A 7,064-nucleotide genomic window follows, 5' to 3' on the forward strand; every position below is an offset into this window, starting at 1 on the left:
AGCTACACAAAAACAAAAATGAATCTTAACTGTGAGCAAAATACTTCAGAGACCTTATACAGAAAGACTGAATTACTTAGGAAGTACCTAGCAAATTTTAGGGCCTGTGATGTTACAAACCTGTTCCATAAGAATGTATGGACCATAAAAACTGCAAAACAAGTGTTCCCCCCACCCCCCACACACCCATTTTTTTTAAGGATGCAAGATTCTCTTGTCACGTACTTTCTCTTCTGATGAACAGCTGTTCTGAAATCAACCTTTCCTGACCAGGCCCATGTTATGGTGGAATAAAAAAACCCACAAAAAACAAAACTATAGAGAAAAAGGCTTGGCTCAAGAGAGGATTTGTACCTTAACAAAAGGTTTTTAACTTTAATAACAAGGAAACAACCAAAGAACAAAGTATCAGCCACTGAAACAAACTAGTCATGTTCTACAAGTTTGAAAAAGTGCTTCTTGGTAACTATTGACAAACAAACAAATACCTTTCCCCACAAATTACTCTTTTCAGATTTTCTCTTTATTATCCTTAGGAACCTCAAGTCCAGTTCTGCAGACTTAAATTTAGAGTCTCAACTTTGCAATTTATTACGAAACCCTGTATTTCATCTCACATATATGCTGTTCTTTCTCAAGTTTGAACTTCATTCATAACCCTAATTCTCTTACCTGTATTTTGGTTTCTAAATCTCTTCCCACTAATACATTTTATGTCATTTAGAATATTCCTCAATATTCGTGGAATCACTTCGATTATGTACAGAAATCTAAACCCCTAGCCTTTGATGTCCTTTATCGCTTATCCACATTTTCTTAATTTTCACTTCTTTGCTGTTTCCCCCAGCCAAACCAATCTGTTTACTATCCTCTAATTTAAGTTCCTGAGGAAGATAGGAAATAGATTTGTTTTTAAATATACAATGTCAATTCTCCAGAAGGTTATATAATTTAAATATAGAAAGAACATGCCTTGGCCAGGTGGCTCAGTTGGCTGGAGCATCATCCCATACACCAAAAGGTTATGGGTTCAATTTCCGGTCAGGGCATATACCTAGGTTGTGGGTTCGATCCTTAGTCGGAGTGTGTACAGGAAAAACTGATTGAGGTTTCTCTCTCACATCTCTCTTTTTCCCTTCCTCTCTCTCCAAAAGGAATAAGCAGATCCTCAGGTAAGGATTAAAAATAAATAAGTATAGAAAGAACACATATGCCACACAAGGACACATCACATTCTACATAACTTCTCCAATATTCCCAAAAACTTTTGCACCCCAATCCACCAATGACCCTTTAAAAAATTCCAAACATGCCTGGCCAGTGTGCTCAGTGGTTGAGCATCAACCTATGATCCAGGAGATCGAGGTTCGATTCCCAGTCAGGGCACACGATTCCCAGTCAGGGCACATGCCCGCTCGAGCTTCGGGCTCGATCCCTCCTCGGGGGTGTGCAGGAGGCAGCCGATCAATGACTCATCATTGATGTTTCTATCTCTTTCTCCCTCTCCCTTTCTCTCTGAAATCAATAAAGACATATTTGAAAAAAAAATTCCCATCATGTTGTGACTCTAAATCATTTTTATTTAATTTACTATTTTAAATTGTTTATTTGCTTTTATTTTATACATTATATTATATTTAAAAGCCCTAAAGAAACTTCCACAGCTATTCATTCTTTTATTGCCCCTTGGTTCTACCTTGGCTCCCTGTGAACACATGCACTTCTCTGCAGTGGTCATTTAATGAACACTGCTACCACACTTCTAAGTTAAGGTAGACAGATCTATAGTAGTGGTTCTCACTGGAGGCATTTTAAAAAAAATTTATGAAGTGAATATAAAGTTCATTATTTTTAAAATTTTCAATTACAGCTAACATTCAGTATTACATTCATGTCAGGTACACAGCCTAGTAGTTCAACATTCATATAACTTACGAAGTGACCCCCCTGATAAGGCTGGTACTCGCCTGGCACCATACACAATTACACAGTGTTACAGACTATATGCCCTGTGCTGTGTTCTGTTGCTGTGACTGTCTGGGGACTACCAATTTGTATGTCTTTTTTTTAATCCTCACCCAAGGATATTTTCTCCACTGTTTGAGAGAGTGGAAGGGGCAGGGGAGAGAAACATCGATGTGAGAGAGACACTGACTAGCTGCCTTCTGCACATGCCTTGACTGGGGCCGGAGGCCCAGCCGGCCACCAAGGTGCATGCCCTGGCCGGGTAGCCCAGTTGGTTAGAGCGATGTCCCGATACACCAAGGCTGTGGGTTTGATCACCAGTCAGGGCACATACAAGAATCAACCAATGATGCATGAATCGGTGGAACAACAAACTGATGTGTCTCTCTCCCCCCCCTTCTGTCCCTCTGCCTTCTTCTCTCTCTCTAAAAAAAATAAATAAATAATAAATAAATCAATAAATAAATGTAAAAAATTTTTTTAGAGTCCAGGCTCAATGTTAGCTATAAACTATATATCATCCCATTTATATCAATTATAAAATGTAAATGTTGAATATATATAAACTAGACCATCAATTCGGTTTCATGTTACTTGGATAAAGACTTTCCTATTTGGCAACTTGACCATTTCAGTTAGAAAACCCAAGACTCTGCACTGGGGAAAAATCTGTCCTTGATCAAAATAATTTCTAAGATACCTAATCTACTTTCTAAGAGTAAACATAATCTATTTAAAGCACATACATCCAGTTCTACACTGCCAAAGAATGTCCTAAATCTAAAAATATCTTGATTGTTAACCCCCCAAATAACCTGTTATTATCCAAATACCTTAATAGTTCCCTTTTAACATGACAGCTGATATGAATCTAAGTATATAACACTGAGTACAAATATTTCCTTTTCTAATTAATAAAATGGCTTATTGAAGCACTGCAATCTTCCACTTAAATTTATATCAAAAAGAAACCTTAAGGCTAGCAAAAAGGCTCAGCTTTTAAGTTACTGAATTAATTTTGAGACATAGCTAAAAGCCCCATTATCCAGCAAAACTGCTGAATAACCAGTCTCAGTCTCAACTGACAGCCTGCACTTTCACCCAGCGTTCACTGCCACAGTCCTCGACGAAGGACAACCTCGTTCACATAATCACAGTCATTTAAAATTGATCAACTAAAGCTGGATAGTTTTAACCAATGTTAAAGAAGTCAGATGTGATTATTCCTATGCATTAAATTCAACTGATACAAAATTATCTCTAAATTCTACTGCATTAAATGAGAAAATTATCTAAATTTAATTGAATTAAGGGAAATCAACTGATTATTAAAATTGAGCCTTTTGTTCTTAAGGCTGCTGTAAGAGTGGCTGTAGTAACTTGCTGGACACAGCTGCAGTAAGTGTACTATACAAAGCTCTAAAAGCACAAAGATAACCCCATGAAACTTCCCTAAATGTCATCACCTTCCATTTGCATTGCCAAAAGTAATATGACTTGGTTTAACTTCCACCCAACTCCCCCAGTTTAATACCATACCAAATAAAAGCCGGGGGAGCTGCTGCTACAGCAGTTTACTTGACCCTGGACAGAAGCCAAACTTCTGGTGCAGGACTGAAGCACCCAAGCACCCAGCTATCACCAAAACAGTGATGACGAGGTAAAATACTGCTCTGTGGTGGAACACAAAATTTACACACCCAACACTTCCTCTTCATCCAAACAAGTAAAAACAACAAGAAAAAACCTTGAACGGGGGAGGTCTTCCCAATATACATAAAATAAGATGAAAGACTATGCTTCCTGACACAGGTTTTTGGTTTGTTTTTGTTTTTAAATATAACCTCCACTTCGTGCTTTTAGATAAATGTTAAACCGCATTCTTATCTGAGATTTTGAGTAGCATTTAACACTACTTTAATATTTTTTTAAAGACTCAAGCAACTAGCAAAATGACATTGCAACTCACATTTTAAAATATCTCTGAGTTTACACTACCTGGCAAGATAAATATTACTCTTCTTTTTGTCAAAGAAACTACTCCAATATGTTACTTTACTAGTTTACCAGCTTAGGGGACAAAAAGGAGATTTAAGAAAACCAAGGTACAGGAACATTTAGTTTAGAGCTAAATTGAAGTCATAGATTTTTTTGGCAAAAACATATTTCTCTGGCCAAAAAGGACATCTCTGTTCCCCCAAATTTTTTCAAAGTAAAAACTGTTTCCAACTCTCCTTGCTCTTTTCCTGGACGCCAACAGCTTTGAGTCTTATAAATGGCTGTAAGAAAGGGATATATGAAACGCCTGCATCTTCCTGAGTTAATTTCTGTTGATTCTGATGGAGGACCATTATAACCCCACTACTCAGACCCCAGTATACTTTGAACCAAAATTTTAGTAAAATGTATGCAGTCATGAATAGATTTTTATTAAGAAAGCATTTCTGGATTTCATTAAACCAAGTTAGTTCCTTAATCACTTTCTAAACAATGCAGTAAAATCTTTCCAAATGTTTTCCATTTCATGTTATCTCAATATTATTTTCCTATATATGTCAATATTTTTCCTGGCTAAGTTATACAAGAAGATTTGACTCATCAATCTACTTTTTGTACATACAAATTTTACTCACTTTGCCACTGAAATCTATTTTGTGATCATTATTTGAGTCCAACTTTTCTAGGTCTTATTTTGTCTAGAATATTGGTTCTCCCTAGCTCTTTTATTATTTATTTATTTAGAGAAACATCAGTTTGTTGTTCCACTTATTTATGCCTTTATTGGTTGCTTCATGTGTGCGCCCTGGCCGGGGATCAAACCCGCAACCTTGGCATGTCCACAACCAACTGAGCTACCCCGCCAGGGCTCTCCCTAGCTCTTAAATCAAGGATAGGGCCATGTGCAATTTTACCTGTTTATTTTGTGTTACTTGTAGCCAGAAGATCAGGAGTTGGAAAAAGTACTGATCGCTTGTATATACTTTTTGGCTAAGTCACAACTGTCAGAAATGTAGCAAGATGGAGAAACTGGAAGGGGAGGAGTAGTGGGTAGGAGGCGAGAAATGGGGAAGGTGGAAGACGAGTGTGAAGAAGGCATCCCCTGCGACAAACGTCCCGCTGGGTTCCGTGGGCTCCCGGGTGCCGGGGCCGCATCAGACCCCGCAGCGGCCTCGAGGTGAAAGAATTCCCTCCAGCGCACGCCGCAGCTCCCGGCAGATTTCCTTGGCAGCGGGGCGGCGGGGTGAGGCGAGGGGCTGCGGAAGCACCTGGCCGACCGAGGCTGTCTCCCGGGACCCGCCGCCGCGAACGAGCGCCCGGGGGAAGGCAGAGCTTCGGCGACGAGGAGCCGCCGTCTCAAACGGTACGCAGGGCACCGGCGTCTATTCCTGGGAACTCTTCCTAGGAGAGGAAGGCATCTGGGTTTCTTGGAATAACTGAATTAGCCGGGCATGGCCTAGAGTACGCGGTTAGGCAATTTCAGAAAACAAGCAGCTGTCAAAACACCAGGGCTTGGGGACAGATGCAGAGAGTGCTGGGCAAGGGACGAGCGGCGGGGCAGGGCACCCAGCCGACTGCAGTGGCATTCTTGCGGCTTCGTCCCGGCACTCGGTCCTTCGAATACCGTGGTGGTCCTATGCCCTCTGCAGTCGGGCCCATCGAAAACACTTCACGGATTCTTCAGAGAGGAACTAAGCACCGGGCAGCCCAGCGGAAACGTGGCAACGAACAATAAAAGTCGAATGAAGATGCTACCCAGCGACCTACCGGAGGGGACATCCAGGCCGCTGTTTCCCCGGCAGGCAGCGCCCGGCCCGGGCCGGGGGACACTGCCCGCCCCTCGGCCCCGCCGCCCGGCCCGGCCCGGCGCCCCCCGCCCCGCCGGGTCCCGGGGCGCGGCCGCCCTGACAGCTCGGCTGCCACGTGAGCTGCGGCTCAGGCCCCCGCACCGAGCGCCGGGCCCTCCCGGCTGCCCGTCTCACCTGCCTGGTCCGCGGGTCCGCGGGTCCCCGCCGCCGCCGCCGCCGCCGCCGCGCCCGAGAGCGAGTGCCGCGGGCCGAGATGCCGGGCTCCGGCCGTCCGCGCGTCGCCAGCGCTCCCCGAGGTGGCCCGCGGCGGCGCCCAGCGGCGGAAAGCGGCTGCGCTCAAACCGGTTTCAGCTGCTCCAGACCAAACCGCCAGGCCACCCCGCGGGGCGGAGCCGGAGGGGCGGAGCCGGAGGGGCGGCAGGGCGGGGCCCTACGTCACGCCCGGCGCCGTCCCGGCCAATCGGCGGCCGCGCGCGGGGGGGCGGGCCCTACGTTCCTGGAAATGCGCCGCGTCAGTGGCCCGGGGTCGCCGGGCATCCCGGGGCTCCCACGGTCCGCCTTTTCTGCTGACTCAGGGCCGCAGCGGGCGGCCACACGGGACCTGGCCCATGGTCGTAGCCCGGTACCTTGGTCCCCAAAGCCTATTTGGGACAACCAAGTGTGGAGGCTGGAGCTGCAGTTCTGAATTGCATGTTTTCCCGTTCGAAATTAAGGGAGATCAACAAACCAGATGTTTTCTGGAAATTTTCTTTAGTTATAAAACAACAAGCACACGTTGGATCGCATTTTAAAATTGTAAACGAAAATTAGGTTGAGAATTAGGTAAACGAAAAGAAGGTTGAGAATTTATATCTTTGGCAACGCAAAGTATGGTGCACAAGCCAGCAGCATCATTTGGGAGAGTCAGAACTGCCCTATCTGGACCATCGAGGACTTGCCTAATCGAATCTGCAAGACAAGATCCCCAGGTTATTTGTATGCAAGTTAAAGTTAGAAGGAACTTTTCTGAAAGCCAGAAAGATCCTCTGCCAAAGTCATAGTTGTTTATTTTATGGGAGGAAAAAAAAAAAAATTGACCCCACCAAAGGAAGAAAAAAAAAGACAGGAGTTTTTCTCTCTCCTTTGATGATCCCAGAAAAATTGATCCACACTTGCTAGGTACCTAACTTAAACTGTTATCTTTCCAGCATCAAGTTTAACCTCTGGCTAACCGTTAACATAAAAACTATGTTATCAGGCTCATTAAAATCAGTGAGATACTGAAAGTTAAAAAGAACCACTTTTGTAGGGAAT

The 7,064-nt window shown here is 43.9% G+C and overlaps 1 protein-coding gene across 4 annotated transcripts in view; it reads right to left on the reverse strand.

Annotated features, from left to right (window-relative positions):
• GPCPD1 (glycerophosphocholine phosphodiesterase 1) overlaps positions 1-6,152 on the reverse strand; it is a 50,960-nt gene extending 44,808 nt beyond the window's left edge. For 2 of the 4 annotated variants that reach the window (XR_013999608.1, XM_081148378.1), the window contains exon 1: positions 5,946-6,152. The gene's annotated coding sequence lies outside the window, so the exon portion shown is untranslated. The remainder of the gene's footprint in view (positions 1-5,945) is intronic. The other 2 variants (XM_081148381.1, XM_081148379.1) reach the window with 2 other exon arrangements.
• Positions 6,153-7,064: the final 912 nt, after the last annotated feature.

Source organism: Miniopterus schreibersii, assembly GCF_964146895.1.
Source record: "Miniopterus schreibersii genome assembly, chromosome: 10".
In the NCBI taxonomy this organism is placed as follows: Eukaryota; Metazoa; Chordata; class Mammalia; order Chiroptera; family Miniopteridae; genus Miniopterus; species Miniopterus schreibersii.